We start from the raw sequence: 10,700 nt of genomic DNA on the forward strand, positions 1-10,700 counted from the left end.
ATTTTATAATTTCCCTTTCAATATCCTTGAAAAATAAATTTGGTATCTGGATTGGGATTGTGTTGAACATGTAGATTGCTTTTGGTAGGATTGTAATTTTCACGGTATTGAGTCTTCCTATGCACGAGCAGGGCACATTATTCCTTTTTTTTTTTTTTAGGTCTTTTATTGTGTCTTGCAGAAATGCTCTGTAGTTTTCTTTGTATAAGTCTATTGTATCTCCAGTTAGGTTCACTCCCAAGTATCTCAATTTGTGGTTTGTTATTGTAAATGGTATTACTTTCTTGATTTCCTTCTCTGAGTTCTCTTTGTTACTGTAGAGGAATCCTACTGATTTTGTGATATTGATCTTACATTCTGCCACTCAACTAAGTTGGCCAAATACCTCTAATATTTTTGTTTGTTTAGTCTTTGGTGTTTTCTGTGTTCAGTATCCTATGATCTGCATAGAGCGACAGTTTAACCATCTCTTTACTGATCTGGATGCCTTTTATTTCCTTCTCTTGTCGTACTACCCTAGCAAACACTTCCAATACAATATTGAATAAAAGTGGTGACAGTGGGCAAATTTGTCTGGCCCTGTTCACAAGGAAAATGCTTTTAGTCTTTCTCCAAGAGAATGGTGTTGGCTCTTGGTTTTGCATATATACTTTTCACTATGTCAAGGATATTCCATTCTATTTCAATTTTCCTGAGTGACTTTATCAGGAAGGAGTGTCATATTTTGTCAAATGCCTTAATTGCTAAGATCATAGGGTTCTTGTTATTTACTTTGTTAATATAGTGAATTAAGTTGATTTTTTTCTTATGTTGAACTATCCTTGCATAACTGTTGTGAATCCCATGTGGTTATAGTGAATTCTTTTCTTTACGTGCATTTGGATTCTATTTTGTTAAGGATTTTTTTATCTATATGCAAGAGAGATAGTGGCCTGTAGTTTTCTTTTTTGGTAATATCGTTGCCTGGTTTTGGTATTAGGTTATGCCTGCTTCATAGAATGACTCTGGAAGTGTTCCTTATTTTTCAATTTTTAAAAATAATTTAAATAGAATTGGTGCTAAATCCTCTCTTATTATTTGGTAGAATTCAACTGTGAAGCTATCTGGTCCAGGACTGTTACGGGGAAGTCTTTTCATGACCTTTTCAATTTCTTCTTTTGTGATGGGTCTGTTCAGTGTTCTACATCTGTCTTTATCAATCTGAGTATGGGATTCATTTTACGGAATTTGTCCATTTCCTCTAGGATTTTTAATTTATCAGCGTATAGCTTTTTATAGTATTCTGATATTGTCAATTTTGTTGTAATGGCACCTCTATCATTTCTTAACCAAGTCTTTTTTAATTTGTGTCTTCTTTTCTTTCTTTTATTTGTGTGTTTTTGTACCTTCTTTTTCTTCCTTTTGTTAAGATTGCCAGTGGTTTGTCAATTTTATTGACTCTTTCAAAAAACCAACTGCTAAAAAACAAAAAGAAACCAGCTCCTGGTCTTATTGATGGTTTCACTTACTTTTCTGTTTTCTATCTCATTGATTTCAGCTCTTGTCCTTATAATTTCTTTTCTTCTAGAGGTTGTAGGATTTGATTGTTGATCTTTTCCTATTTGCTCAAGGTGTTGGGTTAGAACATTGATTTTTTTTTTCTTTCTTCCTTTTTTATGTGTATGACTATTGCTATGAACTTTCCTCTGAGGACTGCCTTAGCTGTGTCCCAAAGATTTTAGTAAGTTGTATTTTCAGTACAATTTGTTTCAAGGAACTTTTTAATTTCATTCTTTATTTCTTTTATAACCCAATCATGTTCTAGCAGAGAGTTATTTAGTTTCTACACGGGTAGTTTTGTAAGCTTTACTGTGATTAATTTCTAGTTTTATGGCATTGTGGTCTGAGAAGACACTTTGTGTTATTTTAATGTTTTTTAATTAATTGAGGCTTGCTTTGTGTCTTAATATGTGACTGATTCTGGAGAATGTACCATATGGACCTGAGAAGAAAGTGAGTTAAGAATTAAGTCTTAGTTGGGTACAATACTCTGAATACATGAGGTCAAACTGGCTGATTGTATAGATTAGATCTTCTGCATCTTTTTTAAGTTTCTTTTGAGTTGGCCTATCCTTTGGTGATAGTAGTGTGTTGGAATCTCCTACCATTATTGTGGTGCTGTCTATTTCTTTCTTCAATTCTGTTGTCATTTTATATATTTTGCACGTCTATCATTTGATGCATAAATGATCAGCAAGATTATGTCTTCTTGATCTATGGTGTCTTTAATAAGTATCTAATGTCCTTCCTTATCTTTATTGGTGGTTTTCATTCAGAAATCTATTTTATCAGAGATTAGTATTCCCACTCCTGCTTTATTGAGGTTGTTGTTTGCTTGGTATATTTTTTCCCTTGCCTTTGATTTTGAGTCTGTCTTTCTCTTCTCTTTTTAAGATGTGTCTTTATAGGCAATATGTTGATGGGCTTTGGTCTTGGTTTTTGGGGGTTTTTGTTTTGTTTTGTTTTGTTTTAATCCATTCTCTTTCTCTTAATTGGTGTATTTATTCCATTCACATTAAGTGTGATTATTGTCAGACCAGGTTTTACTTTTACCATTTTGCCATGTTTCTTGTTCTTTTGTTTCTGGTTACTATGTTCCATGCACTTTCCTTCAGTGTCTCTATGTGAAGGACTTCACTTAAAATTTCTTGTCATTTTGGTCTTATTTTCACAATTCTTAAGTTTCCTTTTTTCTGCAAAAAAAGATCTAATTTCCTGTTCATATTTGATGGAGAGCTTTGCTGGATATGATATTTTTGCCTGGCCATTGTTATCTTTTAACTTTCTATATACAACATCCCATTGTCTTCTAAATCACATGGTTTCTGCTGAGAAATCAGAACTTAAAATAATTGTTTCCCTTTGTAGGTCACTCTTTGTTTTTCCTGTGCTGCTTTTTTTACTATAATATGTGTTGATCTTTTTCTTTTTAGATCTAGTCTATTTGGTGTTCTCTGTGCTTCTTAAATGTGGATTTCCCCATTCTTCAAAATACTTGGGAAATTTTCCTTTAGTACTATTTCCACAATCTTCTCAATGATTTCTCTGTCACTCCCCTATTCTGGACTTCCTATCGTACATATGTTATTCTGTTTGATATCATCCCACATTATTATCATGCTTTCTTCATTTTCTTTATGTCTCATCTCTAAGTTTTTTCTTTTGCTTTTTTTTTTTAGGAGAAGGGTTATTTTGGTTTTTTTTCATGATAGCTGAGGTGAATTGCTGCTTTCTTGACATTATGTGAGTCTTTTCTTAGTAGATATTAAACTATTGTAACTATAAAATTACCCAGGGTATGGTAATGTTTTGTGACGCACCTATATATTTGTGCTCCCTTCTTCTAATAAATGTTTTAGTCCCCAAAGTACCTTAATGGTAAAACAGGAAGCCTGCTGTTTTCTTCTGAAAGTGGCTTCTTGTCTGCCTCAAAGTGTCCCAGTCCTTCCTTCTGCTTGAGTTTAAGAGGTTCCACGTGATCAATCTAGTAAATCAACTGAAACAGATACATGGCTGCTGACTACATATGGTGGCAGCTGCTGACAATGTGTGGAGGCAGCTGCTGGTGACACACGGTGACAACTGCTCAGAAGTTGTTATTTTTAAAGATAACAACATCAACAAACTTCTAGTTAGATGAGAGAGAGAGAAGAGGAAGAAAGATAAAAAGATATTAAATCTTAAGTAAGGTGAGTCTATTATTCCATGCTTTACAAAATAAAATCAGAACACTATGAAGATTGTATGACAATACATGAAATAATCGAAAGGAAATGATACTACATAACTCTTACATCCTTATTATTTTTTTGCCAATGTCTTCAGTGCAGTTTGAACACAGTCTTTCCTTATCATTTGTTTTGACTGTATGCTATTTCCTGAAATGATTCAGTGTTGATCAACGTTTTGGAGTACAGTGATTATATTCCTGCCATTTTTCTTTGATCCTTTAAGCATCACAGGATCTTGCCCAAACATTTTGGCATTTCCTTAAAAAGCTGAACATAGAAATTCTATATGACCCAGCTATTCCACTACTTGGAAAACAAAATCAGAGGCACAGATACTTGTACACCAATGTTCATAGCAACATTATTCACCATAGCAGGAACATGGAAACAACTGAAATGCCCAAACACAATCAAATGGATTGAGAAATTATTGTACATCACATAATGGAATACTATGCACTATGCAGGAACAATGATTTTGTAAATTACTACTTAACATGAGAGGGACTGTTAAGTGAACTAACTCAGTATCATAAAGATAAATACTATATAAGACCTTTATTGTAGAATGAGTATGAGGGTCCAAGGAGGGAAGGAGGTTGCTTAATCATAGGGTCACACAATTTGATGGGTGAAGGAAGAGGTGGCGAAAGGAGGGGAAAAGGATCTGGTGTGAAAGGCAATGTATACAAACTATGAACTTGTAGCTAAACCATTATAAAATTTTAAAAAATATGGCCCATAGAATCCTTCAGTATTGCAGCTTGAGGCTTGAATTTGTTCTTTAGTTCCTTCAGCTTGAGAAATACTGAGAATATTCTTCCCTTTTTCTAACCCTAGATCTTTGCAAAATTTGTTATAATACTTTGCTTTGTCTTCTCAAGTTGACTTTTGAAATCTTATTCCAATCTCTCACGCTTCAGCATTTATTTCCCTTTTTTTTACATTTCTACCTTACAGTACACATTTCAGTCTCATCTGGCATTCTTTTTGGTTTTTTGCCCCTTGTCTTTGTAATAACCTTTGTTTCTTCATGGATAAAAACCTCAATGTCATACCACAACTCATATGGTCTTAGGTAATCAGTAATTAGTATTCAGTGTATCAGGTCTATTCCTGAGATGATTTTCCAATTAAGTTAGGATAGACTCAAAGTCTTATTTCTATTCTTATGGACTAGTTTTCATTTTTAAATTTTCTTTAATTGGGATATTAAAGAAAGGTAATAGAAAGGTTGGATTTTCATTCATTCATAGTTGGACATTTTCATCCCTATGCCCCACAGTTGACTTTTTTAAAAGTCATTCATTGTTGCATAATTTCCTCCAACCCCCAAGTCCACTTTGCTATGCACCTTTTATTCTGGAATATTATCATTCAAATAATGCCTAATCATATATTCCTTTTAAACAGTTCCTTCCATCATCTATTCCAGTGCAGTATTAATTATTTATCCCCTTTAAACTATGAAAAGGGGATAAATAATTTTATTTCCTTCAGCTTCAAGTTGAACTTGCACATGAGTAATTGATACTCTGTTCCATAGTCAGCTCTTTGACAGATGATATTGAGCTTCACCATCAAATCTTTGTACTAATGTAGTTGCTCTGAGTACTGGATGGTCCATCAGGTGAGGGTCATGCATTTAATTGCCATTTATGCTTTTTAAAAGGTATTTGTAATGAATAAATCATTGATTGTATAAAATTATAACAGTCAATCTCCAGCTTCAGTTCTATCACCAAGAGCATATTTTCCAATTACCACTTCTTTGTTTCAAACTTCTGTGAACAAATACAGCCCTGAATGTGCTCACTGGCATATGCAAAAGAAATTAGCAAGGCAGTTACCTGGCCAATTGACTGAAAGATATATAAATTTGTTCCCATTTCAAAAGAGACAATCTAACAGAATAAAGGAATTATTGAACAATGCCATTAATATCACACGAAAATAAAATCTCGCTGAAGATTATTAAAAAGTGGCTGGAGAAATGCACTAAGAGAAAACAGTCAGAAATTCAAGCTAGATTCAGAAGAGGTATTGGCATAAGGTATGTCATTGCTGATGTCAGATGGATCTTGGTTGAAAGCAGATCATACTATTACTTGTGTTTTATTGACTATATAAAGGCACTGGACTCTGTGGATCATGATCAATTATGGATATCAATGACAGAATGAGAATTCAAGAACTTAACAGTGCTCATGGAAAACTATATATAGACTAAGAAGCAGTTGTCCAAACAAGACAAGGAAATAGTTCTGTTCTACCAGAAAAAGACTACTTTGATAATTATGCTATGTAAAGCCTAGTTAATTCTATCAGAATACCACAACTTTTATTATAATTCTATATAAGGCCAACTCAATTTAAAAAAATTCCTACACTACATCATATGAATACAGATGCAAAATCTTCAATAAAATACTTTCAGATTTATTCAAAGCCATATTAAAATTCTATCATTTGGTTAACATCTATCCATCAAATATGAAGGAGTAATTAAATAATTTGCAGAAAACAGAAACTTAAAGTATTTGTGAAAATAAGACCAACTCTACAAGAAATACTAAGGGAAGTCCTTCACACAGAGACAGGAAAGGAAAGTGGATAGACCAAGGTAACCAAAAAACAATAGAAAAAGAAACACTGCAAAATGGCAATGATAAAACCTGGCCTCTTAATAATCACACTTAAAGTAAATACACCAATCAAGAGAAAAAGAATATGAAAATGGATTAAAAAAAATCAAACAACCAATCAACCTCATCAGTATGAAAGAGACACATCTAAGGAACTGGATAGAAGAAATTTGAGGGGGGGAAATACACTAAGTAAATGGCATCCATAAAAATCTGGAATGGCAACACTAATTCAGAATGAAAACTACCATAAAAAAATTGGATGGGCACTATGTAACTACTAAAGGTACAATAGATCCAAAATGCATAAGCATGGTCAACACTTACATCCAAATGATAGACCTGAAAAATACATAAAACAACAGTTATCAAACTTGAAGAAAGAAATAGACATCACCATAATAGTGGTAGGAGAATTTAACACACCTCTCTGCCCAGAGGATAGGTCAACTAGAAAGAAACTTAACAAAGATGAAGAAGATTGAAACTATACTATTAGCCAACTTGACCATGTGGATGTATTCAGGGTACTTCACCCAATTAACTCAATTTAATTTTTGCTCAAGTGCACATAGTATATTCTCCAGAATTAATCATATTTTAGGATACAAAACAAGCCTCAACAAATTTAAAAACATCTCAGTAATACAAATTATCTTTTCAGACCACAATTTCATTAAACTTGAAATAACTACAAGAGGATAAAGGACATAAAACTACCCCACTGAAGCTATAACACCCTGCTAGACCACTATTGGTTACAGAAGAAATAAAAAATGAAATTAAAAAGTTCCTAAAAACAAATGAAAATGAAAGTAAGACATAGCAAAATTTCTGAGATACTGCTAAGACAGTCCTCAGGGGGAAAGCTCATAACAATTGGCAAACACATAAAAAAAAGAAAGAAGCAAAATTAATGACCTAAATCGACACCTCCATCAAACAGAAAAAGAAAGACCAGTTAATTTCAGTCTTTATAAGAAAGGAAAAGGAAAAGAACAAAGATCAGTGGGATAGAAAATGGAAAAAATAATTGAAACTACCTACAAGACCAGAAACTGGTTCTTCAAAAGGGTCAATAAAATTGACAAAGCACTAGCAAAGTTAACAAAAGAAAAAGAAGACACGTATTACCCAAATAAGAAATTAAAGAGGTGACCTCACAACAGAACCAGTTGAAATTAAAACAACAATTATGGAATATTATGAGAAGCTACATTCTGATAAATTTGAAAACCTAGAGGAAATGTACAAATTCCTGGAAACCTACATCCAACGTAGATTAATATGAACAGATGTAGAGCAGAACCACTCTAAAAGAAGAAAGTGAGCAGCTCATAAAAACAGCCCTCCCCCGGAAAAAGGGGGGGGAAAAAAAAGTCCTGGCTCAGATTGCTTCATGGCTCCATTCTACCAAACATACTGAGATGAACTATCACCAATTCTACTTATTTTTAAAAATGGAAAAAGAAGAAATACTCCCAGAGCCACTCAGTGATGACCCTAATAAGAAAACCAAGCAAAGACGTTTCCAAAAACGTAATATTGTTGTTGTTGTTGCTGTTGTTGTTGTTGTTGTTATGTGTTGTCGAGTCACCTGCAACTCATAGCCACTCTATTTCCTGACCTGTCCTGAGTCAGTCTTACTGGCTTTGGCACACCTACTCCTATTGACTCAGTTCGTGTATCAATCCATCTCATCTGGGTTGTCCTCTCCTGCACTGTCCCTCCATCCCTCTGAGCATGATGTCCCTTCTCCAAGGATAGGCCCCTACTGGCCAATATGTCCAAAGTATGTGAGACAGAGCTTCAAAATCCTAGTTTCTAAGGAGAAACTTGGTTTCACCCTCTCCAAGACAGTCCTGTAGTATTCTGTTAATTTTTGTTATGAAACTCTTGTTAGAGATGTCATTGCCAAATGTTTTTTCCCAGTCTGTAGGTTTTGTTTTTACCTTATTGGAAAAAGTGTTTGATAGACACAGGGATTTCATTTTTATTTTTATTTTTATTTTTTTTTTCGATGCAAGAACATGAGGGATTTTATTACAAGCTCTAGATCAGGGACTCCACACACAAGATGCAGCAGCCATGTGACAGAGCCCCGAGCACTTCGAGACAAGGGTTTTTATTGGTTCTGGGAGTGGCAAAGACTGAGTGAGGGGTGGGGAGAAACAAGGGGATTGAGGAACTTGTGAGGTAAAATGGAGGTGGCGCATGGCAATTGGCTAATCTGTAAATGAGCGGGCTCATTAGCAAGGGCCCGAACATTTGGCATACTTTGATTGGAGTAAGGTTCATACAGGAGGAGTTAGTCACTTCTTTGTTCCTGAGGTCCTTTCAGGAAGTGAACTCGAGAAAAACAATGACAAAGGACTTGAGATGGCGGCAACAAGGACAAAGGACTTAAGATGACAGCCAGACCAGAGATATATATAACAAATCTTGATTCTTACATTCCCCCCTTTCTCTTTGTAATTGGAGGACCTAATCATAGGTCCTCAGTAAGACAAACGTCTGGGTTGGTCCTTGAGGGAGTGAGTATTTTTTACTTGCAAGGTTGAGTCCAATGGAAGTGGCTGGTTGAACTTTGCTTCCTTAGCTGGCAGTCTATCTCTGGAACAAGGCTCAGGGTCTGGAACAAACCTTAGTCAGGTTACCTTTAGGAAAGGGAGCAAACCTAGAGAGAACAAACTTGTGAATTACAAAGAAAAACATTTTCAGAGATGTTACTAGAAGAGATAGAGAAAAGTGGCTTAGATAAGGTTTCTCATACACAATTTTGTGAGCTTAATTTAAGCCTACTTCTGGTGCTACTTTAATTCAGAGCAGGGCCAAAGCAACCACTGACTATACTAGAGATGGATTTCCTGACAGGGCTCTGTTGTCCATTTTATTTCCACTGTCACTCTGAAGGCTTTCACAGGTCCTGCAGGAAGCCAGCTGTTGCTAACTGTGAAGTGTTGGACCCACAGAAAGCCAGACTCTTTCAACTGTGAAATACCAGATATCTCCAGACAATGTTGTCTTTGGAAATACCACTGAAGGTAAGATGATCGGACCAAGAAAAACCCCCAAGAGGAAAAAGGAGACCAGATAGAGAGAGACAAGGGGGAATATATATTACAAGAAGCAAAGACACTAGAAGAAGGCCTATCCAAAGTCCTGGGGAGGGCCCTCTTTAGAAGAACTGCCTTCCAGTGGGTAGGATGACAATTTGCTCATTTATCTGAAGAGGGCCAAAAGGGCCAGAATGGGAGGAAGTTCAATCTAGTTTGTCTGTGACTTCTGTCATCCTATTGCCTTCCTCAAACACACACTGAAGAATCCAGGCAACAGGGACTATGCGAGGTCTTGAAAAGGCCTAAAAATTGGTTCTTCTTGAAACTCTGCTGGAACGCTTCAATAAAAAACTATAAGTCTTTTGTAGGCCTTGCTTGGCAAGATCTGAAGAAATAATCTGAAGAAATAAAGATCAAGTTCAAGTTACTGTGAAAGCCTTCAGAGTGACAGTGGAAATAAACATTAGTCTTAGTTGACTTGGCTGTACCTAACCATAACAAAATGTACATAACAACTTTTATTGTTATTCTTATACACTACTTTAATAGAACAAAGAAAAAGAACCATATGCACACCCATGTTTATCACAGTTTTGTTCAAATTAGAAAGGCATTGAAAACAACCTAAGTGCCCATCAACAAATGAATGAATAGAGAAGTAGTGGTATATTCACACAATGGAATACTACGCTGCATTGAAAAACAAGGAACTCATGCAATATTATTCAAAATGGGTGACCCTGGAGGACATTTTGCTGAATGAAATATCTCAGTCACAGAAGAACAAATAATGCATGGTGCCACTGTTGTATAACAGGACTGACATCGAGGTTGGGAGGGGGAAGACTGAGAAAGATGGAATAAATAATGTATACTGGATTGAAACAGATGACGGAGAAAACTGTTTAAAAGGGATATGTGATAGGTATTTTTGTCATGACAGGAGTCCAGAACAAAGGCTGCATAGTGGAGTGGACGTGGGGGAAGGGATTGTAAGACAATCAAAGAATTTTTCTTTTACTTTTTAAAAAAAAAAATTTTCATTTCAATGAACATCTACAAAGATTTTGGAATTCTATTCATTCATTGTTTCACCCTTCTCCCCGCCCCCCGCATTTGATCCTCTCCTTGAAAAGGAAAAGAAAGACTCCTTCATTGGTACACAACTCCCCCACACACACATCCCCCAACCATATCCCCAACCCCAAATATAATCCACTCTGCAA

The sequence above is a fragment of the Elephantulus edwardii genome, unplaced genomic scaffold (assembly GCF_000299155.1).
Source record: "Elephantulus edwardii isolate Elephantulus edwardi_28Jun2011 unplaced genomic scaffold, EleEdw1.0 scaffold00364, whole genome shotgun sequence".
NCBI classification, from domain to species: domain Eukaryota; kingdom Metazoa; phylum Chordata; class Mammalia; order Macroscelidea; family Macroscelididae; genus Elephantulus; species Elephantulus edwardii.